Source organism: Podarcis pityusensis (genome assembly GCF_964106645.2).
Source record: "Podarcis pityusensis genome assembly, chromosome: 3".
NCBI lineage: Eukaryota > Metazoa > Chordata > Lepidosauria > Squamata > Lacertidae > Podarcis > Podarcis pityusensis.
In genome coordinates this window covers 69,260,306-69,286,306 of record NC_138026.1, presented here as the reverse complement: position 1 = coordinate 69,286,306, position 26,001 = coordinate 69,260,306, and the positions used below count along the sequence as shown (strand labels likewise).

The window sequence follows — 26,001 nt, the reverse complement described above, 5'->3', positions numbered from 1 at the left end:
TATACACACATGTACTGAAATAGAAGGACTGTACAACTGTGCACATTGAAACTGAGGGTGCCAAATGAGATGGCAGTTCTTGTTCAGTATCATGTACTGACAATATACTCTCATTTTACAACTTTGGTGTGAAAAATATTTCAAAACATTTTTTAAAAAAATTAAATCACATAACATGCAGGACCTGAAAGTGACACAATAGGTTTTTAATAAAAGTAGGAAAGGTGGGTGGGTAGGGTAGAAGAGTGGGGAACATACACTATAGCGACCACTGGTTCCCAAATGATGAATGAAACTTGTCAGCAAATCTGTAAACTGAGAGACAGTGTAGAGTGTTGGACTAAATCCTGGAAGACCAGAGTTCAAGTCCCTGGACTCAGCCATGAAGCACACTGAGATGGTCACTGCCTCTTAGCCTAATGTACCTCACAGGGTTATGAGAATATCATCAGGAGATGACACGGAGAACCATCTACTCCACCTTGAACTCCATGGACGAAAGGAGGGATATAAACGCAATAAAACAAAACAAAATAAAACAAAGAGGAATAAACGGGTTGCCAAGCCTCCACAAATGAGTCTTTTGGTTAGCACAAAGCAAAACAGGAAGAGGAGATAATTATTTCTTCAGCTATTATTCCTCGGATAAGAAGCTTCAATTCTTGGGATTCCTTCGACAAAATATTTCTCAGCAACTGCTACTTAACACAAGACTCAGCATTAGCTCCAAAAGATTAAAAGGTCCTTTTCTGTTTGACTTTAAACATTTGATTCTCAGAAATATGAATAAGCTGCTCTTCAGTCACACCATTACTTACTCACACTGTCCAGGGTTATTGCTATTATTATTATTATTATTATTATTACTATTACTACTACTACTACAGTAAATGAATTTGCTCAAATATGCCTGGTATTAAAAAAGATGGCACTATAATCCCCTATCTAATACTCAGTATGTTCAAAGGAGCTTTAGTGACTTACCAAGTACAAAAATGGGAGAGAAATAGAGAGCAGAGAAAGAGCAACATAATAATGTTCTGCATTTGGAGATGGAAAAATTCATCCCTGGGTGTATCAGTGTTATCAATTTTTAATATGTTAAACCGAGAATATATACCAATCACATCCCGTCTCATTCTATTTAAATCCATGGTTCTCCAAATATGGAACTGGGATTTCCTAAGAAGAGAAGCAGTTGCTATGTAAGGCCCAAGCTGCTCCCTGATGCAATCTATACTGTCTTAATTGGAACCAGAAGAACAGTGTCATGTCAATGTTGTGGACAAAATAAGTTGACTGACAGTACAAGAATCTAATAGTGCTAGCTCATGTTCTTTGCTTCCTTGTACACCTTCTCATCTAGCATCCTGATGTAGCTTTCTAGCAGATACCTATCATATCATAGAATTGTAAAGTTGGAAGGACCCAAAGGGTCGTCTAGTCCAATCCCCTGCAGCATCAGGTATGTTATTCTCAGTCCAGAGATATAAATACATCAAAAATCTTTCTACTAGTCAACTACTAGCTAATCAACCCTTATTTTACTTTGCCTTAATTGCTTTTGATCATGGCTAGTTACACTGTGCAGCATCCAGCTCATCCCATGTACTTATTCACTGATATTTTATATTTTCCCAGTTTGCAGGACTACTGATCTCATTTACAAACACAGTAGCTGCCACTGCTGACTTTTTCTGAAAATAATTATCTGATTTCTGTCGTTGTTGTTGTTATTAAATTTACAAACACAACAGAAATACTAAAACCAATGATAATAAACACAATCAATAGGTGAAGAAACACCACATTATGCAAATATGAGAGGTCTAGCAGATTCTGCCTCATCCAAAGATGCCACAAACACTTTAAAACTTCAAATTAAAGGCCAAAAGCACAGGTAAAACTGAAAGTTCTGGCCTGCCGCCTAAAACTAGATGTAGTCACCTCTGCTACAAATATAGCCACCTCTTAAAAGACAACCTTTTGGTAGTGTTGTGGTAAGTGCAGGATTCTCCCAAACTTGAATACCACACAGTTTTTAAAATGTTAAAAACAAAGTACAGGTCTTTGCTACATAGTTTAAACATAAATATTTCCCAATTTTAAACATAGGGAGCTAACTGATGTATACCTAATTCGGCCACTTATCCATCTAGCTCAGTATTGTCAACACCGGCACTCCAGAATTTCAAGCAGTGGCCTCTCCCAAACCCAGCCCTAACTGGGGATGCTGGATAGAATCAGTCCTACTCTATTCCAACAGATTATTCAAAACAGACCATTCTAATCTCATAGATTGTGCTTTACAAACTTCTAGGTAGAACAGCCCTCCTCTCTCTCTCCCTCCATCTTTTTCTTCTTAGCTTCTAACCGAAAAGAACAATTCTTCTCTGCCAATCTTGGCAGAGCAGAGAAGCTTCCTTACAGCCAATAAACATTAATCCCCCCCCCCTTTGAGTGGTGTTTTTTATCAAATAGAAATAAAGTATTCTCAATCCCTTCTGCTATTCCATCTCCTCTTTATCCTCATTAAGTGGTCCACCAACCCTCAGAAATTTTCAAGGGACCCAATAGTGGGGGGGGGGAGTTTGGAGACTACTTATCTAGCTCAATCAATAATTCAAATTTACTAGAAAAGCAGACAACTTTTATTTTGAATTAGAATACATACTGCATGCATACTAAAACTGTAAACAACATTTTTTTTGTAAATTAAAAAATAAAATAGAAATAATTTTAAAACCAAAATTAATGCTTACTCTTTTTCATTCAAATGCTAAGAGCCAAGATGCTCCTGGAGGTAGAATTCTGGAGTAGAGATCTAGTTTCAAATACATGCCAGGTCATGAATTCTCCAAGTGGACTTGAACAAGCCACCAGTTGTCAGTATTCCACTTGTAAAATATGAGTAACAGTGACCTAACTTAAAAGTTTGTTGTGACAAAGTCGCAAATGGGGATTTAAAGTTCTCCCACCATCAAGCAACACATGATGAACTGGACACTCCATTGATATTGTTAGATTTGCCTACTCAAACGCATGACCCACTGAGTTCACTGGGGCTTACCCACAGGTAAGGAGGTATGGGATTGGAGCAGAAATGTTTTGTAACACTCACAGAATCGTCATACAAGATACACTGGATTCTTTGGAGTTTGTGCATGCATACTCCCCAGTGTAGTCACAGGAGAATTGAACATCAAGACTGCTGCTTTTGATGAAGCCAGTAGCAGCTCTTAAAATTTCCCTGTTGCTTTGATCTCTGCCTAGAAAGGTGGCTAGGTATAGGTGTCCTAGTTTGCTACTTAATGCTCTAGATTATTTTTTTTTTAGAGTGCGCAGATGACCAATGATAAAGCTCAGAACCCCTCCTCCCCAATGCAAAAATGAGCACTTGTGACTTTTTGCAAAACAGCTCTAAAACAGGTTTCTCCCCATTTCATTCCTCCTGCCAAGTGAAAAGCTGGCAAAAGGACTTACAGGCCTAGTTTCTGGTACTACATAAGACCCTACGGTGCTTACAAATGATCAACAGCTGGCTGGCACTGTGCAGAGGAACTCCACACAGTCACTTTTTCTCATCGACTATCAATCTCATGACTGCTATCTGCTAGAGAGTCACAGCTTTGGCCTTATCTATGGGAGAAAAGAAAAATGTTAAAAACCTGGATACAGTATATATTCTGTCATTTATTTTTATATTTATTATATTTAGTGGTTTCCAATTAATACCTTTTACCAGCCAAAGCCAACCAAATTGTTAGAGGAGAAGACCTAGCATATTCCTGATTTATCCCCTTGTACTCACTACAGGTTAGAAGAACACACATTTCTAAGCTGCCAGTAGTGTGTGCAAGGGAATAATTCAGGTGGAATCCACATACCTTTGAAATCGAAAGCAGAAGCTCATAATGCATCTGGAATCTGCTCTGAAATTGTCAAGCGGTACTGCAGTTCATAGTAGGCATAAATACCTGGGATTCAATAGATTTAAGTCAATATATTTAGACGATAAACTTTAACATATTTATTAGAAAGACAGTGCCATTTAAATAAATGGGACCTTCTCCCAAATGTAAGACTTGTATGTTAGAAATTTCCACTGGACAGCACCCAATAGCCATACTTCAGCACAACTCTTCCCACGCATCCTTTGCTTGCCATACATGATGTCCAACAGTTAATACCATACTCAAAGGTATTCTTCCACTTAATTTTGTTTGTATGTTCATTAGTGAATTCTTAATGTTAATTAGTGAATTCTTTTTTATTTTATTATTTAATAATAATAATAATAATAATAATAAAATACCACCCCTCATCTGAAGATCACAGGGAAGTTTAGAATATAAAAATGCAAAAATGCAACAAAAACACTACCCTCCCACAGTTTAAAAGGCCACAGAGTGTTTAATTAGCCAAGGGTCTGGGAGAAGAGGACTATTTTTGCCTGGTGCCTAAAGATATCTGGTGCTTAAAGAGTGGCTGGGAAAACCCAGCCAGATGGGTAGGGTATAAATAAAGTTGTTGTTGTTAAGCAAAGTGCGTCAGGCGAGCCTCCCTGGGAAGAGCATTCCACAAGCGGGGAGCCACCGCAGAAAAGGCCTGTTCTCATGTTGCCACCCTCTGGACCTCTCATGCAATGGGCACATGAAGAAGGGCCCCAGAGGATGATTGCAGAGTCCGCAAAACATTACCTCCATCCCTTCTCCAGACCCACCTTCACTTTCCTCCTTTTATCTCCCCTTTTTCACCAGGGCCAGCTCTTAAGCAACTGTTTGTCCATTTTGGTCTCCAGGGTAAAAGAGAACCCCCTTTTTCTGGATGTCTATGCAGGCAAATAAAGGTTTCTGTATACTTTTAGGCTCATTAAGAGGCTTCTCCTCAGCAACAGTCTGTGGGTGGCAATGTATAATACTGTGAAGGCAGATGTTAAGAAACTAGATTTTAAATAATGACATGTGGCCATGTCAGCTGCAGGTAATCAGTTCCTAATTTTAGAATACCAACTGTGTTGACATCCACTTTGCTGATTAAAACCTTCTAATCAGCCCCTCTGGCCTATATGACCTGATAGGAGATGGCTGATTTTGCTTATTAACATTCCAGGAGCCTTCTCCTGTTTCTCCAAGTCCACATTTCATATAAATGTAAGTACAGTGGTGCCCCGCAAGACGAATGCCTCGCAAGACGGAAAACCCGCTAGACGAAAGGGTTTTCCGTTTTTGAGTTGCTTCGCAGGACGAATTTCCCTATGGGCTTGCTTCGCAAGACGAAAATGTCTTGCAAGTCTTGAGATTTTTTTTTCGCTTTCCCCCCCCTTTATCTAATCTGCTAAGCCTTTAATAGCCTTTAATAGCCTTTTAGCAGCTAATCCGCTAAGCCTTTAAGCCTTTAATAGCCGCTAAACCGCTAATAACGCTAATCCGTTAAGCCGCTAATAGGGTTGCTTCGCAAGACGAAAAAACCGCTAGACGAAGACTCTCGCGGAACAGATTAATTTCGTCTTGCGAGGCACCACTGTACTGAGGACTTCTGGAGGCTTCAAAATAAACAAAGATGCTCTGATAACATGAAGAATATTACATCTGATACAATCATCCTTATGAGGATTTTCTGTGACTACATGGCGGTATCTCACCCACACATTAAAATAAAAATAAAAATGAGGTGATAGCTTGGTTGTACAAGAAGAAAGCTGCTATGCCCCTCCCTGCACATGGCCTTCAAATAAATAATAAATAAAAAGTACCAAATATTGGGTAACAAGGTCATCACAAACAATATCCTGTTGGTACCACAGTCCATCGAGCAACCATGATACTAATTTATGAACTAGGTCAGGAATATCATGTCCCCCTCCCCTGTCCCCCATACAAGATATACATTGCACACTCAGAAAAAAATATATCTCCATGACACAAGTGCTACTCTCAGGGAAACTGGCCATACCATATACAACATATGAGGGGAAATATGCATTTATTGCATTAAAAGAAATTAAAGGAAAAGATCCTTAAAGATTACTTGCACAGTTGCTTTACACAGAGAAGACGTTAAAAACCTGTCCTTCAACAGGGAAAGATATTCAATTTATAACACTTTAGGGCCAGTAAAAAGAAGTTACTTTCCAACCATAGTACATGAAACCAGCAGTATTTCCTACACAGAAGAATCTGAAAGCAAAAGCGTATGCAAAATATTCAATTTTCTGGTTACACAGAACAAGGCAGAATTTCCTCAGCAGAAATAGTCTTACTGTAAGATCTCTTTTTACAAAATGAATAATGTTTTTGCCTACATTGCACAGAGATAATGCATGGAAGTGAATATACTACCTAGCTTTTGGACTTGGCAGATCAGGACTTGGCAAGCGTGCATAGCTACAATCACCCTGCACACAGCAAAGCCCCACTAGTGCGGCATTTAAAACCAGTAAAGTATTATGGATGATACAACTCCACAACCAAGCACTGTACACTGAGTGCTCTCTCCACAAGACTGTCCACTTCTGAGAATACTTTTTGTTGTACAGTAAACTGTCCTGTGATTCTTGGATGAAGGGCAGTATATAAATAAAATTAAAATAAAATAAAATAAATAGTACTATTCCAGAGTCTTTCCCAATGCCTCCTACTTCTAATCAAGAGGCTCTGAGAAAATCTGAGGTTCCCAAAGTGGGAGGAGAGGCAAGGGAAGAATCTATGCATTATCTCCCACTCATTCAGTTGTATCTTACAGACGGGGAAGTCTACAAAAGCAAAGGCATTTATGTGCTTTTCCTTTGACTAGTCTTCCTCAAAGACTGGAGGAAAGGAAGCAAAATTTGTGATCCTACTTTTAAAAGTTGCTTTCTCTTCTCTCCCCCCCCCCCCCCGCCAAAGCAACTGGAGCTTCGAAGTACAATGGTACCTCTGGTTACGAACTTAATTTGTTCCGGAGGTCCGTTCTTAACCTGAAACCGTTCTTAACCTGAGGTACCACTTTAGCTAATGGGGCTCCCGCTGCCGCCACACAATTTCTGTTCTCATCCTGAGGTAAAGTTCTTAACCCAAGGAACTACTTCCGGGTTAGTGGAGTCTGTAACCTGAAGTGTTTGTAACCCGAGGTGTTTGTAACCCAAGGTACCACTGTAAATGCTGCTTGCTTCCAGGGAACATGCACCATCGCAATTTACTTTGAATGTATCAGTTTAGGGCCCCCTTGGCTATCTAAATTTGTTTTTGGATGGGTAAATCTTTGTATGATCTAATTTAGTATGGAATACATAGAGTTCAAACTGCAGGTTTGTTTTAGTATAACATTGTAACATATTGTTGAGGAGTGCTCTTTTTATGAGGGACTTGGGATTTGATCAGCTTGAATAAGAAGCTGATAATGTTACATACAGCTTGGTTTGGTTGCTTTAACTGGGTTTCATCCATTAGAGGAAACAAACTGAAAAACCAATTTTACCTCAACACATCTTGTACAGAGACACAAAATATGCCCAATTGTTTAACCAGTATTCCATGTTGTTCCAAGCTGCCTGATTTATTTGGGCAATTTCCTTCTGAATTAATAACATGTGTTATTTATATCAATTTATGACACATGCAAAGAGATGTGAAGCGCATAATGGATTAAAAAAGAAAAGGGGGAAACTACCAGCAAGGTTTAATGCCATCTTGTACATCAAGCTCTTGAGCTGTGAAATCATGATTAAGATTTAAGGCAAAGTACTTTCTGAGGCCTCAAAGTGACAAACAACAAAGAACTGAGAGCCATGGCCATATCACAGCTGCATTTCAAGTCTTGGTTAATAGTCATGTAGCCAGTTGGTGAACATTATGCTCTGCATTTCACACAGTTGATGTTGATTGGGCAGATGCTAGGTGGATAAATTTTACTATACCTGTGTATGTTAATGGGGTATTTGAGCAGGCTTCATCGTACCTACTACTTACTATACAAATGATTTTTTTCATGATTGTGTCCATCAGAATGAGGAGCAGGTCAGATTTTTTTGTCTAAGAAAAGGAAACTGAACAAGGCCAATATTTTCAGACCTGAGTTGTGTAATCAGGACAGCTGTAGCCCAGATGCCTTTGTAGCCTGTGAAAGCTCAGAGATCTTGCCATCATCCTATCTTTACAGGGCAGTGACCAAATCAATTGTTGTTGTTTAGTCATTTAGTCGTGTCCGACTCTTCGTGACCCCATGGACCAGAGCACGCCAGGCCACGCCAGGTGTGGATCAATTAATTAAATCAATTAACAAAGACAAAAACTACCTATCCGAAGAGGGCCATCAGAGTTATTTGAATGACTATCACAAGTTAGTTCCTTTCCTTTCCTTAATATATGACGAAGATAGGGCATCTTCAGTTTATATATATATATATATATATATATATATATATATATTTAAATGATATTTATTAAGCATTTTAAAGTTACCAAAAAAAACAAAGAAACAAAGAAGAAGAAAAACAAGGGAAAAGCAAACAGCAGTCAAACCATACAAATCAATAAAAATAAAAATAAAAAAAACAAAGACAAAACACATCAAAATCCAAAAAACAAAAGTAAACCACAAACAATTAAAAACAGATCCAATATTCCCAAATCCTTAACTGTCATTGCCTTATTTCATCGACCTCCTCAAACCTCCCTTTTTTGTAGTCCAGTTATTAATTATAACAGCAAATCCTTCCCATTTTTCATAATATTCTGTCATTAAATTACCTTAATCTATTTTAACCTTATCTTACTATAAAAGACCCTAAAACTTAAAACTTAAATCTTATTTATACCAATTTCTCATAACCATAACATATTCTTGCATAGTTCTTTTTAACATTTCTGCTAAAGCCAAATAGTTTCGTTCCAACATTTTTCTAATACTCATTAATTTTACAAGACAATCCTAAATAGAATTTTTTTTAAAAACTTTCTTCCAATCTTCCTCCAACGTCTCTTCCTCCTGGTCCCGGGTTTTGTCAGTCCTTTCTGTCTCATCCATTTAGCTCATTAACCTGGTAATCTTATGTCCGAGGCCCTTAAGTCTCTTCCATGTCCCTTCCGCAGATCTTCTTCATATTTATACCTTTACTTTACTTTGTCTCCTGGTCCTTTCACTCGTGGAAACTCCAACTTGACAGTATTTTTGTCCCTTCTCGACAGATCAGCCCCTTTTCCATAATCCACACTGAACTCCATGTGGTATTTAAAAGCATGTTTCAAAGTCCCTCCAAAGTTGAGGACTCCCACAACCCCAAACTCCTCACGGCCCATTGCCAGACTTGGAAAGTCAAGACATCCCTGCATAGGGGGGTCTATCCAGCCCCCCATCTCCAAACCCAACAAAACTCTATCTCTCCAAATCTGGCTTTTTCCAAGTTCATTTGTCAAATCCAACAACTCATGTTCCTGCTGGGCCACAGCTCCCTCCATCTCTGCCACCCGAGGTCCAACAACGATCTCCTCCCTCATCTGATCTGTCAGAGCACACTCCTGAGTTGATTCCTGGGTGGGTTCTATATAGATACCCACTACCTGTCCAAAATTTCTGATCGCAACAGTCATCAAATCCGTCTTCTCATGTAACTGTTCCAATAAAGCACTTGTCTTACAGAAAGCACGCACCAGAGCCTCTGAATACATTGTTATGCAAGGTCAGAAGTCTGTTCCCACAATCTTAATCTGTTTGCAGCTGCGAAGCTCCCCAGTTCAAGTTTAATAACAGTTTCACAAGCTCCCTCTAGGGGAAGAACTTCTATTTGTATCAATCTCTTTTCTTTTCTTTTCTTTTTAACAGCAGATCTAACAACAAAGTTTCCTTTTTCAGATATTTTGTCAGTATTTGTCCCTTTAAAATGCGAAAGAGAACAATGGAATCACTATGTTTCTCTTCTTTTAACTATCTGTCAAAAACATTTGTCTATAGTCAATGAACTTCCTAAAAACGTCTGTCCTGACATCCCGGTTCCCAGGTTCAAGACGGTGGAAAATTACTTTTCTTTACACTCTCTCCTGCAAGTTTAAACCATCCGGAAAAAATCCCCCCTCTTCTCCTGCTTCCGAAGGGGGTTCAGTAGTTTTAGATGATGAAAGTTGATCCTTTACAAACGATTTTCTGAACTCTAGTTTGCCATGTCTTTGCTTTAATCTATCTATAAGAAACGGAAGGCTGACTTCCTGTTTAGACCTTCCCGCTTCAGTGCCAAATTGAGAAGAATTTCTAATCCAGTTTTTCCCTTCTACTCACAGATCGTTGTTTAAAGTCCAATTGTCCAAATTTGATCTGCTCACGGGTAGTTGTTTTTGTAACCGAATTGTCCCAGGAAAAAGGTAGCGCTCTCCGGCAACGGCTGTGCGGCTTCGCTCCACGGAAGAAGCAGTTGACTCTCAGCACCGCGCCACTAACCCCTCTTCGCTCCGGAGGCCGTAGTTGGGTTCCTTTACGGATTGGGGGGGCGCAAAAGGTGCCCGCCAAGTCCCATGGTCACAGGCTTCCTCTGCCTTTGATTTTTTGAAGGGTCCCCGCTTCGCCGTAGCGGAACAGACCCGTTTTCCGTGGAGCCAGTCCCTCCGGATCAGAGGGAGTCCGCCATTACCGATGGCGCCACCCCGGAAGTCTCGGGCATCTTCAGTTTATAAGCCATGTCGACTCTGCTCTTCAGTCTTCCCCAGCTGGCCACAAAACTACTTCCATAGCTATATATATATATATATATATAAATGTAGGCAGGACCACACCATGTATGTGAGAAACCTAGAGCAGCCTTATTATATACAATGGCTATTGGGACCGGAATCCATTCAGATGCAATGCCAGCACTGGAGATATGTAGCTATATCAGGGTAGAGGATAAAGGGGTTGCTACTAATTCTAGGATAAACAATAACTTTTGCAATGGTCAAATAAAGGTTAAAGCCTTCTCCATCTTCATTGCTAAAGATAAAGGCCTAGTTGCTTGATATTCTTGTCTTGACTTTACTTTTCCTCTTTAGAAATTTAAGCACCTGGTAAACCACAACAGATGGTTAATAAGCTGTGCAGCCTTTTGCAACATCTCCAGCCTTCGAAACCTTGTTGCAGAAGTGACAGGGGAGAAAGCACAAGCAGAGGTGCTTCCAAGCAACAGCTGATGTTTTTTAACACTACGGTAGCACTAATCCAGGCTTCCTCAACCTCGGCCCTCCAGATGTTTTTAACCTACAAGTCCCATGATCCCTAGCTAGCAGGACCAGTGGTCAAGAATGATGGGAATTGTAGTCTCAAAACATCTGGAGGGCCAAGGTTGAAGAAGCCTGCACTAATCCCAGTCCTGTTCAGTGCTAATTGTGCATTACTTAGTCCCTTAAACATGGGACTAAGTATGGGATTACTTAGACATGTAAATGTCAAAACTGCACATTGCACTAAATGTGTGGTTTGTATCTGCACCTAAAAAAGAAAGAGTGGGAGCCTGATCTGGACTAAAACTACAGCAGAGTTAAAGCCCTGACTGTTTGTCTTGCTTTGGTAATGGACTGGATGAGAGCCAGTAAACTGAAACTCAATCCAGATAAGACTGAGGCACTGTTAGTGGATCATTCCCTAGGCTGGATGGGTGGAAGATTGCCTGCTCTTGAGGGGGTCACACACCCTCTTAAGGAGCAAGTACGTAGCTTGGGGGTGCTTCTGGATCCACTACTGTCACTTGAGGCCCAGGTGACCTCAGTGGGGGAGTGCCTTCTGTCAGCTTCAACTGGTGGCCCAACTGTGCCCCTATTTGGACAGGGATAGCCTAACTTCTGTGGCTTATGCTCTGGTAACATCTAGGTTGGATTACTGTAATGCATTATACATGGGGCTGCCTCTGAAGACAGTTCAGAAACTTCAGCTGGTGCAAATCCTGGCACAACTGCACTGACTGCCAATTAGTTTCTGGGCCCACTTAACATAGCTCAGCACTTCAGTACCTTAAGGATTGCCACTCCCCATACAAACCAACCTGGACCCTGCACTTGTCATCTGAGGCTCTTCTCTATGTGTCCGCTCCGAGAGGTTTAGAGGGTGGCAACAAGAGGATGGGCCTCTTCTGTGTCGGCTCCCCAATTGTGGAATTCTCTCCCCAGAGAGGCTCATCTGGCACCATCATTACATGTCTTCAGATGCCAGGCAAAAACACTGTTGTTTACCTATGACTATTAAATAATCTATGTCCTGTGTAAGTGTGGGGGAGAGGACGGTTATGATTATTATTTTACTGTTAAGCTGTCTATCAGCATGCATTTTGCTATGTTTTTATCATTGATGTTTTGTAATGCGTTTCTAATGTTGTACACTGCCCTGAAAGCTTTTGATAAAAGGTGATACATAAATTGAATAAATGATGGTGGTGGTGGTGATGATGGATTATTCACTGGATGTCCTTGAGTTCTAGCATTACAAAACGGGGGGGGGGGGGATTTTTCTCTGCCCACATTCTGTTCGCTAATACTTCCATGGGAAAAATATATCATGCATATTTTTATACACCTCTATCATATCCCATTTCACTTGCCTTCTCTCTAAATTAAAGAAGCCCAAATATTATAGTGTTTCCTCATACAGGAGATGTTGCATCCCCTCAGTCATTTCAGTTGCCCTTTTCTGAACCTTTTCCAGCACTACAATCTCTTTCAATCTGTTCCTCTGCCAGCCAGCACAAGAAACAAATGGGATTCACCAAAGAGAAGACAAAATTACATTAATTGCACCACCACTGCTGCTGTTCTAAAGAGGGGACTTGTTTTTAAATGGAAATTTGAGTGCCCTATCACTGTGAAACCAACAAGGCAGTTGTGAAACTGACATACAGTGGTACCTCGGGTTAAGTTCTTAATTCGTTCCAGAGGTCCGTTCTTAACCTGAAGCACCACTTTAGCTAATAGGGCCTCCTGCTGCTGCCACGCCACCGGAGCACGATTTCTGTTCTCATCCTGAAGCAAAATTCTTAACCCAAGGTACTATTTCTGGGTTAGCGGAGTCTGTAACCTGAAGCGTATGTAACCCGAGGTACCACTGTACCTCCCTCCCCACCTGCCACACACACCTTGTCCGTTCCACTGGCAAGTTGAACGGAGGGTGGGGAAGGCACTGACAGAAGCGCTGGGAGATGACAAAGAAGCAGGGTTGCATGCTGTCACCAGCCACATCAAAAGCTGCACCTCAAGACTCGAAGAAATAGTAGTGTGCTCCCATCTGAAAGCTTTGTTCTGCAGTTGTGTCCAAAGCGCTAACATTTCCTAAAAACTGGAGAAACAACTGCACTGCAAGACACCAACAAGGAAAAGATATGAATGCAACCGTGGTGGTGAAAGATGTCAAATGATTTCTCAGGAATTGTTCCATGAGTGAATAGTAGGCGAGTGGTGAAGAATTTCCATGCTTTCTAAGCCTCATGTGAAGGGGAAACATACACACCTGTTGATGTTGAGGACTTTGCATCTAAGCTATTGCATTACTGCCATGCAGCTGGCACTCTTGTCACCCGCTAAATGCAATAACTTTATCACTTCTTATCTCTTCACTAATACTTCCATGGGAAAAAGCAATTCAGTCTAGAGAAAAGAGCATGGCCAAATTGCCTTAAAAGCCTTGGGCATGGCTTCATATTGATTATTGCCAGCAGAACTTCAAAAAGCTTTACAATGTTAATACATTCACATAATTCCTTTGCAATGGACAAGCTGTTTCAAAGCTGATGAATCACATTAATGGCACGGTAACAATAAGCAGCAATTCAAGAGACTGTTGAAGACAGGAGAGTTCCCTAATCATACTTAATGCACAGCATTAATATCCCAGGATCATATTCCAGGGGATTGTTACTCATATAAAATGAAAAGGAGCCTTGTTTCTCAGCCATAGCCATAAAAAGTGGCTGCTGAAACCCCACATGGAATTTCAGCCCCGACTACTTCACAGCTGGCAGCCTACAACTGGCACCATCATTGCTAATCAGACTTTTTGCTAACCAATAATGTACAGCAGCAGCAGCAGCCCTGCCAAAGAATATTGTATCCCTGATCACCAGTGCAAAGCAGGGGACAGGAAAGGCATGCAGACACACCCAGAGAATCATCGGTTTATCAGATGCAGACCCTATCAGAAGGCTAGGCAAGGGACCTTGAATTAGGAATCTTTTTCAGTTTAGAGAATACTTTTATTCTGCCATCTGAAACAAGAGAGATTGGGGGAAAGAGAAAGAGCATAGGAATGGGAGAAGGAAGATATACAACAATCAGTGACAAAATATCCCCAACCCTAGAGAAAGGAGAAGCACCCCATATTGCCCAGGCAGTATTCCAGCCATTCACAGCATGTTCAGAATCTGGTAATTCAAGGCAGAATGTGACAGTGAGAATTTCTTATTTATTTGTAGAAACAAACAAACAGCCATGACCCAAGTTCCCTACAAGGAACTAATTTGTTTGGGGGCAAGGGAACTATGGATCCTAGGTATTTCACTTCAAAACTATGTAAAGAGGCATAATGCCAAGGCCCCAAATTAGTACCCGGCACTTCCAGTCCCTTCACTTCCAGAAAGTATACAAGAGGAAACTAGCAGTCAACTCACTAAAATGGGAAAGTAACAGCTGGATTTACTTAAGAAGCTGAGGCAGGGGAGGGGGAGAAAGGGAAACAACTCTGGTAAAATACAATTTAAGGCACATATTTAACTTTAATCCAAAAAGGAGGGATGAATCTCAATAAAATTCAGACTCCCAGACGAAGCTGCTGCTGGATAAATGCTACCAGGTTAGGTGGTTTCATTTTTCTCCTGCACTGTTAGACTCTGGATGATTCTTTTTGCTAATTCTCTCTGTCGCCTCCTCAGCCCTCTTTTCCTCTTTCAAATGTTCAAGCCTCCTTCTCAGAATCTCTTCAACTCCCATTTCTTAGAATCTCCTCACCATCTCCTAAACCACCTGCTACACAAAGTACCTTTTAAAGGGCAACCCACCGCAAGAGAATGGGCCTTCCACAATAGACCATTACACAATTGTAGCCTCTGCTTTTGTACAACACACACACAGAAAAACACAATTCCTTGCTGCAGACCCTAAGAGCAAAGTACCCTTTTTTCATAGCTTTCCTAGAAATAAGGAGCGGGGGGAGCAAACAACACAGAACTAAAGAAAATAAGGAAAATCAATTGAAACCTTCAATATGCTGCTTCATAACATCTGGAACAAGATAGCTGGTGCACAGCATAGGCCTTGACATGCCCAAGAAAGGATTATTCACCAGCCATTTAGAATTGGGTAATTAGGGATGTATATTAATTACCGAGGGATTTCCTGGAAGCTGCTATATATTGCCAGGAGTCTTGAATCTTGGGGAAGCTATGGGTGAAAGAGCTCTGGGTCAGAACCTAAGGCAATGGTTACAGAGTTTTCCCAGGTGCCTGTCTAGATGAAGCAACGTGGGCAGATGTAAGCTACAAGCTTGAGAGATAGGAGGTTACTCTAAGTACCTAATGCCACTTGGGAGAAAGCTTTTCCGCCTTTTCCCCCAACACTTGGATGAATGTTCTTTTCACGGGGAAAACGTACACCAGATAGTACAGCTGGTATTAAAACAGTTTACTCTCCCCCCCCCCCCCCCGAGATACATTAGGAAAGCAGTCCCTAAATACATCTGTTTGCTTGAATCATCCTAAAAGGCAAATTTTATTACTCAAGAGTGACAGATATACCATTTCTGTTTACTCCATGTATGTGCATGTATCCACTCTTTCCAATGAATGATCAATTTTGCTTCATTCTAACTACAAAGCGTGTCAGATGATGGATTTATTTATCAATAGCCAGAAAACAGGGTTTGGGGCATAATTCTCTCACAATTGCTCAAGCGATGTATACAATTGCTGAAGCAATTACTCCCTTCACTGTATGTTCTACTTTCAGTTCCCAATATTAAGCTTTGATTTTCATTCCTATTAGATTTATGACACCAGCTCTATGGATTCTGGTGTTCTAAGCACACCTAGGACAGGTTCTTCATATTAACACTTTTCAAACCTATTGTCAACTAAGGTCAGAAGCAAAAGGACATGCAGCTATAGTTCTGCCCAATCCGACTAGCTCAGCTGTAAATGGAATGTAAAAGGAATGTGTAGGCATCAAACCTGGGCTTTGTGGCCCAATATGCTGTCACTGTGGAGCATGGAGGAACAAGCGCCGTCTTTAAGGAATCAATCAATCATTTTATTTGTATGCCACCTGTCCAAAATTAAAACCATGCTCAAGGCAGCTTACAACTTATAAAAACTTACATAGCTACAAACATACCAAAACTAGTCCTAAACAATAAACAAAACATCAGAAAGCAGACAACGAAATTTAACAATTTCTACATAAATCGTAATATCCAAAATAAAAATACAAAAAATTAACAGCAACAACCCCCTCTAAACAGTACCCCAGCCCAAGATTCTGTTCAGCAGCCTCTGCTTTTGTAGCTGAAGTCAGTCAGGGTCCCACCCTCCCAGGTCAGGTCCTGCAAGGCAGGGAGGAGGTCTTTCAGGACTCAGTCAAGGTAATAAACAGGCAACAGAAGACTGGGACAACCTGGTTAGAGGCAACCCTGCTAGAACTGGCATCACCCAATATAAATGCTGGGGGAGATAAGCTAGAGGCTGCCCTGCTGTTCCTAAGGCTCTTCTTCTCTTGCTGTTCCTGCCTTTTCAAAGATTGCTCTTAAAAACCCATCAGTACCAAAACCTTCAGCTTCTCTGCTTTCCCGACTCTCCTCCCTTTGGGCGTTTCTAGGCTTTCGCCCCTGTATTCATTCCCTTACTAATTGTTCTCTCTTCGCTTTTGGATCTTAATTCAGTTTCTGTTCTTCCCTTGACACTACTATACTGGGAGTAACTGGCTTTCCAATTCCAACTTTGCCATTAGACTTGCTCAGTGAGCAGCAGCTCAAGCAGATGTGAGCAAACTCTACCCTCAAACTTGTAACATCTAGCTCTAGCCTCCTCTAATTTTAGGTAAGTCTTTTTTTAAAAAGAATTTATATGTTGATTTGTAAGTTTGTTTTAAAAGAGGGTTTTGCTCTAGATTTGGGGGTATAAACACTAAATACAATTTTGGCAACATTTGGCACTTTCCAAGAATGGTAGTTTTCTGCATTACCTTCTACCAATAAACATACTGGATTTGGCACACAGTATTGTATTAGACCTGCTTTTGAATTATGGTGCTGGAGGAGACTATTGAGAGTCCCATGGACTGCAAGAAGATCAAACCTATCCATTCTTAAGGAAATCAGCCCTGAGTGCTCACTGGAAGGACAGATCCTGAAGCTGAGGCTTCAATACTTTGGCCACCTCATGAGGAGAGAAGACTCCCTGGAAAAGACCCTGATGTTGGGAAAGATGGAGGGCACAAGGAGAAGGGGACGACAGAGGATGAGATGGTTGGACAGTGTTCTCGAAGCTACCAGCATGAGTTTGACCAAACTGCGGGAGGCAGTGGAAGACAGGAGTGCCTGGCGTGCTCTGGTCCATGGGGTCACGAAGAGTCGGACACGACTAAACGACAACAACATTGTGTTAGGCCACTGACAAGTACCTGCTTTTCTTGCACAAGATATAATACCTCATTAAAGAGGTACCAACTTTTAATTAGTCTGAATAGAATTCTCATGGCATTGCATCTTTGTGGTCACTGCCCTGTCTTTTCTCTATTGGAAAATTCTCCCTTTGTTTTTAATGAAATTCTAATCTGCATAAGTGAGAACAACCTTTTTTACTACAGCACACAGGGAATGGAACTCCTGCCATCCAGAGATGTGGTTGGCTCTGTGTTTTGCAAGCTTTAGATGGGCTTTTAAGAGCTTTTCATTCTCCAAGCATTTAATAGTTCATTTTTCACACAATGCTAAGCCAAACCAAGATATCAGTGTGAGTATGGAAGACATGCAGTCTCCTGAAGAGAAGATCAGGGACACTTTGTTCCTCCTTTGGTCTTGCTGCTGCTAGCTAAGCCATGGTTTGCACTAGCCTGTCCCTGACAAACCACAAGCTGTAAACCAGAAAGGTAGAGCAATACAAACCATGAGTCTGGGTTCAAAGGCCACACTAAACCAAACCATAGCTTAGCTCACAGCAGCACGACTGGAGGAAGAGCAAAGCAGCCACAATCCCCTCCCCAGAAACCTGCACACTCACACATTCATGCTAAGCCGGGTCAATGCAGATTAGAGTTTTTGCATCCCTGCTTTTATGTGAAATTGTTTTCATAAAATCAAAGAGCTGAGTGTAACCTTGGATGTCATCTGGACCAACCTCTGCTTGGCCTAGGATCTGTTGTGCAGGATGCAACTACGGCACCTCTGACCAATTTGGCCTCAGCCTGAATACCTCCAGCGACAGAAAACCCACTATACCTCTTGAGGTAGATAGGCTGTTCCAACCTGCTCTTGGTTTTATAATACAATATTGACCTCAGATATTTTGGGTGTGTTGTATTTATTAGGTTTTATATATTTTGGGAACCTTGCAAGCCCCTTTGATTTATTTATAATGAAGAGCAAAGTAGCATTTTTAAAGTCTACTAGTTGTGAGTACTGATCTAGAAGTGCTACTTGTTCGGGATTAAATAATACAGAGTACAAGGGTATGCGGCAGATGAGATAAAGGAAACAGTGTGCCGTATCAGGAGCTCAGCCACTAAATGGTTTTACCATCCCATCGCTATTCAATGGCCTGCAAGAGGGAGCAGAGGTTTCTTCCGCCTTTCTTTCCTTGTATGCAAAACAGACACCACACTTTGGGAGCTATTATTTTGATTGCAATATGAAGAGTCCAAGCTTTAGATGCCCTTGACATATAATTGAAATCCTAGCCCAAACAAACAGGCACGGTAAGCAGCAGCTGCCTTGCTCTAAGTGAAACCACTTGACGCAAGTACATTTTTCACAAATCACTTTCCTTGACGAAGCCCTCGCTTAACTTCCAAGCGAAAGCAAATTGTATCCCTGTGCTCATGCTTTGTTCAGGTTTAGGAACAGCGACTCACCTGGTCGGCTGTTTTGACTAATAAGCACCTACTGGCAACCAAACAGGAAGGTTTATGTAAATTGAAAGAGTTGGTTGTTATAAGAACATAAGAAAAGCCTGCTGGATCTGGTCAATGGCTCATCTAGTCCAGCACCCTGTTCTCACAGTGGCCAACCAGATGCATGTGGGAAACCAGCAAGCAGGATTTGAGCACATGAACACTCGCCCCTCCCGTGGTTTCCACCAACTGGCATTCAGAAGCATTGCTGGAGGCAGAGCATAGCCGTCAAGGCTTGGAGCCATGGATAGCCCTCTCCATCATGAATGTTTCTAATCCCCTTTTAAATCCATCTAGTCAATGACTAATAAATGTGGGCATGTGGGCTGGTAAAATGATGTTTATGGACTAACATGCAAGCCTGCTTTCTTTTGCATCTTTGTCCAAGTACGTTGGCTTTAGATTATGTCTTCCAGTCCAACGAATTTCAGTGCTTCCCATCAAAAGAAAAGCAATTCATGTACTAAGCATCTTTTAATAAGCTGACCCACAGCTTGAGTGCTCCTACAGAGCAACAGTGGCCTGATACACCTCTAGAGAGGTGATGTACTATGTACTCACCAATTCTGAGAATCTAATGAAATACCAAAAGGGATAGAATGCATTTGTTATTGCTCCACAGAGAAATACATCTGAATGTAGTTGTACTAGGTTTTTTTAAAGTAATGTTAACTACAGAGAGAAAAAGCCTGGCACAATGAATATCCTTTAAGGGGGGGGGCAACTTTAGGCTTGTGGGTTCGTTCTTTCTTTCTTTCTTTCTTTCTTTCATTCCACCCTTTATCTGTAGATCTCAGGGCAGTTCACAACCTATTTTATTAAAACTAAAAGTCCACCAGCTTGAGCCAGGTGTACAAAACATTGGCTGAGAAAGGCAACACACTCATAGAATGAAGGAACAGGGTGCTTAGAATATATTTTTTTTCAGTAACAAGACTAAGCTCACAGTCCTGGTTTCCCCCTCCCAAGATTTCTTCATCTCAGCAGCCTAATTTAGAAGAGAGGGAAGCCTTTTGCTATTGTCAAGAATCAGAACCCTTCAAATTGCTTCCAATCACCCAGAGATCTACCAGAAGCACTTCTGCTCACACCCACTGTAAACGACACCAATACTACAATTATTCCCTCCCAAGTCTTCTAGAAACAATAGCTAAAGGAGCTGTCAGAAAAGGTATGGCCATACACTAAGTGGAAGAATAGAAGCACCCCCACCCCACCCCTCTTTTCTTCCCAAACTTATACTGCATGCAACACTAATGTCTCACAACAAATGAAACTGATCTGTAGAAAAAGCAACTTGAAAAAGAGATAATGCACATGTTTTTATAAACTAATAAATCTTTAATAAAAATTATTTTTTTTAAAAAAAAGAAAGGTTATGGTGACCTCCCTTCTATAAAATGGGTTCTGAGTGGGACTGGCCTGCAGCAGCAGAGGTCAGGAGCAGAGACTGCACAGAAAGAGCTCTCAAAACAAACTTGCTGGAGCCCAAATAAACCCAATACAGTTGTACCTTGGTTTTCGAACAGCTTAGTTCTCAAACGTTTTGGCTCCTGGACGCCACAAACCCAGAAGTGACTGTTCCGGTTTGCAAACTATTTTTGGAAGCCGAATGTCCGACGGGGCTTCCGTTGCTTCCAATTGGCTGCAGGAGCTTCCTGCAACCAATTAGAAGCTGTGCTTCGGTTTTCGAACATTTTGGAAGTCAAACGACTTCCGGAACGGATTCCATTTGACTTCCTTTTATTTATTTAATGTTACATTGCGACCCCACCTTTCCTCCAAGAATCTCAAGATGGCATACATGGTTCTCCATCCTCTCCACTGTTATCCTCACAACAACCTTGGGAGTTAGGCTGGACTGAGAGACTGGGACAATGTCACCCAGTGAGCTTAATGGCTGAGTGAGGATTTGAATGCTGGTCTCCCAGGTCTGAATCCAGTTCTCTAACCACTACAGCTCTCTTGCTGCACCTCTCAAGGGGAGATGTGTTAAAAACAACAACAACCAAAAACCCCATGGCTGGCTGCCCATCTGTTCACTCTGTCTGAATTAGAAAATATAAAAAGTGAAATGTGTATTTGCAGCCTTCCCAACGTATAAGACAGAGCTCAGGTGTGAGCATGCACAGTACTCAGGATCAACGTTTCCCTTTCTTTGCCCGTGCAGTTTGTATGTGTGAACCCCGGAGAGCCCCAAGCCGTTTATTCCCCTGAGACATTGCTCCATCACTACCAGAAGCAGAGAGCTTAGTCTGAATCAGAGTTATATTCTCTAGCAATCGACAAAAAGTCTCTTTGCGAGGAGAGCTAGACTCATCGGCTCCTGGGAAAAGGGCTCATGTCAAGCAATTGCTCAACCTAGAAAACGCACGGCAAATGTCAAAACACATCATCCTTCGCCTTTCCACCCCCACAAAACAAAAGCATAATCATTCATCTGAACACACATACCAGTAAAAACCCACACACAACTCATTACGGGGTCACCAGCAATTCAGGACTCTCACAGTGGGACACCCACTACGTGTGTGTGTGTGTGTCACTATATTAAGCTCAAAATTCAATGATAAACTGGTGCTAATGAGATATTTTAACAGAAGGGCCAGGGAGTGGATTCCAGTGAAATATGGTTCAATTTTAATAAAGACTCTTAAAATAGCTTTGCAGTTTTGAAGCTGGCGGCTCGTCCTCCTACACAACGCATTATCCAAAGGGGTTGCCCATTATTAACTCCAGCAGACTGGAGTACTAACTCTTAAATGCATGTCCTTCTTGTCAACACTGCAGCAGGAGCTGGGTTATTTGGGGGTAAGATTAGCTACTCCCAGGCAGTTTTCTGGACCCCTGAGTTTGTTGCTTCCTCGCCTGTTTCTCTTACTGCTCCTCAGCAAAGTTTTTTCCTTTCTCTAGCTAGTTCTCCCAGTAGCTATGCTCATCTCTCCTTTTAAAGGAGAAGCAATGGCCACGGAGAGAGGGTGACAGAACAGCCATCAACGGTTAGCTTTTCCTGTTCTTCCGTACTTCGTCTCATGCTACTTTGTTCCATTTTGGACCATAACTCAGCGGCATAGCATCTGCCTTGTACACAGAAGACAATCCCACATAGGGCTGGGAATGTCCCCAGACAACTCTTGCCAGTCAGTGTAAACCAGGTGTAGCCAATGGGATGCCCTCCAGACACAGTTGGACTACAATTCCCATCAGCCCCAGCAAGCATAACCAATGGTGAAGGATGATGGGAGTTTTAGTCCAACAACATCTGAAGGGCACCAGGTTGGCTGTCCCTGGTGTAGGCAATGCCAAGTTAGAAAGACCAATGGGTCCGACTCCGTATAAGGCAGCTTCTTATGTTCCTACGTAGCTCAGTTGGTTAGAGCATGGTGCTGATAACACCAAGGTCACAGGTTCAATCCCTGTATGGGAAAGCTGCATATTCCTGCATTGCAGGGGGTTGGACTAGATGATCCTCAGGATCCCTTCCAACTCTACAATTCTACATTGTTTCATGCAGCTTTTTCTGTTATTTCAGTATTGGACTGATGCAGAAAGGTGGAAGCCCATCACCACAACTAGTGGCCCAGCGAGAAATACATGCGGAAATAGGTAAGGAAAACCCAACTGTTTTCCAGTGAGTGTCTTGCTGCCAGTCCTTCTATTTCCCCCCCATATCAAATACTTGAATGACTACTGCAAACTTTAATTGGTTTAATCAGTGGATTAATCAGCTAAAGCTTTAAGATCAATTTTAATCAGTGAGGGCAACCTTTAATTGCTAGGGCTGAGAGTTAAAGACACACTTTTTGAGGCTATTTTGATTCTGGTGTGTTACTGTAACATAGGAAATGAAACAAATATTAAAAGACAAGTCTTTCCTTCAAATTGTGATCAGTAGATTTTGTTTATTAAACAGTAAGTTGTTTCACAGTTCCTTTAGTATCCCAAAAAGGGATATTTGATGTGTTCTAGAGGTGTAGCTCCATCAATTTGTTGCAGCAAAGACTAACACACTGCTTGTGGACCGAAGTGTACTTTGTGAGATGCACAGACTGTGAGATCCTTGGCTGGCATATTTTATACAAAACACAGGAGCCAGTATGGTATAGTGCAGGAGTGGGGAGCCTCTGGCCTGTGGCCCAATTCCGGCCCACCAGGAGGACCAAGTTGGCCTGAAAAGCCATTCCCCTCCCCCAACCATGACCTCCTGCGGGGGCAGGGTTCAGTCCTGCTGGGTGCTGCTTCACCACTGTGTTCCTTGCAGGGAACATGTTGCTGAAGCAGAGTCCACTCCCCACGAGCACAAGTCATCATGATGCCAGATGACTGGCAGGCGGGTAGCCCCACCCACCCATCAAAGTTGACCTGTGGGGGTGGAGGGAGATAAACATAGGGCCCACAGGGCCAAAAAGGTTCCCATCGCAGTATAGCGGTTGGACTTATACTGCAGAGGGCCCGGTTCAAACTCCTACGCAGCAACAGAGGGCACTGGGTGACCTTGGGCCTATCACTGCCTCTAATTATAACCTACCACACAAGGTTGTTGTGAGGGGAAAGGAAGAGCAATGTAGGCTGCCTTGACTTTTTGTAAGGAAAATGTTAGTAAGGGGTAAAGACAGAGGCATCAGGCAGGGAGAACATTTCATGAAGCAAGATTATAAGGCCCAACCCAACAGATAAGTGAAATGCATGATCTTTTTGAGAGGGCAGCTGCTTGCCCCATCAGCCTCCCCCCCCCCCCCAAAAAAAACTACCAATGTGCAAGGCAGCCAAATACCAGGCTGGGCATACACATTCAGCCCACATGAGAAAAGGTCCTACAAGCATACAGCTGTGCATACAGAGAGCACCTCCACATGGGGGGGGGAGTATCCTCTAGGTTAATCAGAATCCGCCCCCCATGTGGAATTCTACATGCATACGTTGGTACACGTGTGCATATATCCATGTACGCTGAATGTGCACATAGCCAGAAGGAGCATAGCTCTGGGGTACGTAACTGGTAGGAGGCAAAGCCAGTCCAAGCCGCCCAATGGACACCTCACACTTTCTTCAGATGCATGTGGGGATATATTTGAACCCCCTCCCTGAAACAGAAGATCAAATCAGAGCAAGCAGCCTATTCCTAATTGGTAATGAATGGGCAATGCAACACAAATAGTGTACACTGGCACCTAAAAAGGTGTTCGCAGTGAGTTAGTCTCATGGGTAATGGCTAAGTATGATCATTTGCAGATTTTACAATAATTCCAGTTTCATGCTGGAGAATCTCTTTGAAACTTTCTTTTTTAGGTATGGCAGCTTTCAAGTCTGCTAGAGAATGCCCAAGGGGACTGAAACATTTCCCCACTATTATCAAAGTGTTGGCATCTTTAATGACTGGTTTGTTTAACTTATTCTCTTTGCACTGAGGCAGTCTGGCTTGTCCCCTTGAAACAGCAAACGGGCAAACTGATGAGCAAGACTGATTATTTTTTGATTGTTTATATTTATTAAAACACCTCTTAAAATTATTTCTGTGTTATGCGGGGGTACCACAGAGGCAGGAAAAGTCAAGGTCTCAAAATGATATTGTTTTATTATTTTTTAAGCCTGAGAGATCAACATTGGCCTTGCACCAAAAGGAAAATATGGGTGCCAGGCAAGCTTCCCTAAAGAGATAATTTTATAGAACAGGTTGGGAAACATCTGGCTATCCAGATGTTGCTGAGCTACAACTCCCATCATACCTGGCCATTTTTACTGCAGGTGATTAGAGTTGTAGTTCAGCAACATCTGGAGGGCAAACTGTTCCCCACGCCTGCCATATATTACCAGTTTAGAAAATGTGGTATGGCTTATGTTGTTGGCTCCTGTGCTTATGCCATAATACATTTGTTAGCCTTTAAGATAGTACCAAACTATTTTGTCTTTGAGATATTGAGTTTTGCATAAAATACATATTTAATACATCAAATTAATGACTGGTCTGTTTAAAAAGGATAATATTCATCAAATAAAAGCTATTTGATCAAAAGCTCTCAGTTTAATATGACTAAGTCTATGGGTGCCATATATGTTACATGCCTTGGCATTCTCATCTTACTTTTAAATGAAGTTTCTAGCTCTTGGGGCTATCAATAAAAGCTGAAGAGATAATCTGAAATGTAACAAGATCAGACACCCGTTCTTAGGATGCTGAATTGCCATAATACAGAGGACAGCTTTCTCAAATGTAGCTACAAAACAGTGTGCTGGGAGAAGTAAATCCAACCTGCACGTGCAGCTTTCCTAACTTAGGATCGCTATATGTGACATTATCAAATACTGCAATTCCCAGTACTGACTCTCCCCACCCCTTCAATCCTCTGTGAACACAGCCCTTAAGATCAGTCGCAGAAGAACAAGCTCTCTGTCCTGTTCATAAGTGAGATTAGGTGAGGAGCCAATATTGTGGAATGCCCTCTCAGTGGAGACCTGCTGGGCTCCTTCTCTGCCTGTCTTTCAGTGGTTAGGAAGTGCTTTATAAACATTCAACCTAATTCTTAATGCATGATCTGCTATTCAAAGAGTTTTAAACCTGCTATACGCTAGAGATTTGAGTTTTTAATAACTGCTCTCTTCCGAATGTTTTCAACTGTTGTCATTTTTACTGCTTACAGCGGATTTAGTGTTTTAATTTTGTTTATTCCTGCCTTGATGTATTTTTATCCTTTTTACTGTAAGCTACTTTAATTGTTCCTACAGAAAAGCAGGATGTAAATAATAAACAAAAACGAAAATAAACTAAACTGAAAGGCTTTGTGCGGTGCTTTTATTCCACACTGGACTAAAGGTCTTATTGGAACAGCACTGAAATTTTGAAACTTCTCGGGTTGGTGCCATACCACAGGTCAGAACTGTGGCCTGGAGTAGCAGTCACTGTATCTCAGTTTTGTTGGCA

At 41.7% G+C, this 26,001-nt stretch overlaps 1 protein-coding gene across 5 annotated transcripts in view; it reads right to left on the bottom strand.

The window, feature by feature from the left end:
• Positions 1–26,001, bottom strand: part of TULP4 (TUB like protein 4) — a 107,254-nt gene that overhangs the window by 75,709 nt on the left and 5,544 nt on the right. The window contains exon 2 of one of the 5 annotated variants that reach the window (XM_080998346.1): positions 3,888–3,977. The exons of 3 other annotated variants lie outside the window; for them this stretch is intronic. The gene's annotated coding sequence lies outside the window, so the exon portion shown is untranslated. Of the gene's footprint in view, positions 1–3,525; positions 3,545–3,887; positions 3,978–26,001 lie in introns of those variants that run through there. One more of the 5 variants, XM_080998347.1, reaches the window with a different exon arrangement.